The sequence below is a fragment of the Castor canadensis genome, chromosome 8 (genome assembly GCF_047511655.1).
Source record: "Castor canadensis chromosome 8, mCasCan1.hap1v2, whole genome shotgun sequence".
NCBI lineage: Eukaryota > Metazoa > Chordata > Mammalia > Rodentia > Castoridae > Castor > Castor canadensis.
In genome coordinates this window covers 154,351,558-154,352,445 of record NC_133393.1, presented here as the reverse complement: position 1 = coordinate 154,352,445, position 888 = coordinate 154,351,558, and positions in this window count along the sequence as shown.

The following is an 888-nucleotide window of genomic DNA, read 5'->3' as shown; positions in this document are numbered from 1 at the left end:
TTTTCTAGGAGTTTGAGATGTATCATTAGGTCATTGATTTGGGATCTTTCATTCTTTTTAATATATGCACTCATGGCTATAAACTTTCCTCTCAGGACTGCCTTTGCTGTGTCCCATAGGTTCGGGTAGGTTGTGTTTTCATTTTCATTGACTTCCAGGAACTTTTTAATTTCCTCTTTTATTTCATCGATGATCCATTGTTCATTAAATAATGAGTTATTCAGTTTCCAGCTGTTTGCATGTTTTTGTCTTTACTTTTGTTGTTCAGTTCTAGTTTTATTGCACTGTGATCAGATAGAATGCATGGTATTATTTCTATTTTCTTATATTTGCTAAGGCTTGCTTTGTACCCTAGGATATGATCTATTTTGGAGAAGGTTCCATGCATGGACTGCTGAGAAGAATGTATATTGTGTAGAAGTTGGATGAAATGTTCTGTAGACATCAAGTAGGTCCATTTGATCTATTGTACATTTTAGATCTTGGATTTATTGATTTTTTTGTTTGGATGACCTATCTATTGATGATAATGGAGTGTTAAAGTCTCCCACAATCACTGTGTGAAGTTAATATATGCTTTAGGTCTTTCATGGTATGTTTGATGAAATTGGGTGCATATAGGTTGATAATTTTTTTTTCTTTTTCCCCTTTTATTAGTATGGAATGTCCTTCTTTATCTTGTTTGGTCAATGTACGTTTGAAGTCTACTTTGTCAGAGATAAGTATTGCTACTCCTGCCTGTTTTCGGGGGCCATTGGCTTGGTAAATCTTCCAGCCTTTCATCCTAAGCCTATGCTTATTTCTGTCGGTGAGATGGGTCTCCTGTAAGCAACAAATTGTTGGATCTTCCTTTTTAATCCATTTCATCAAATGGTTCCTTTTGATGGG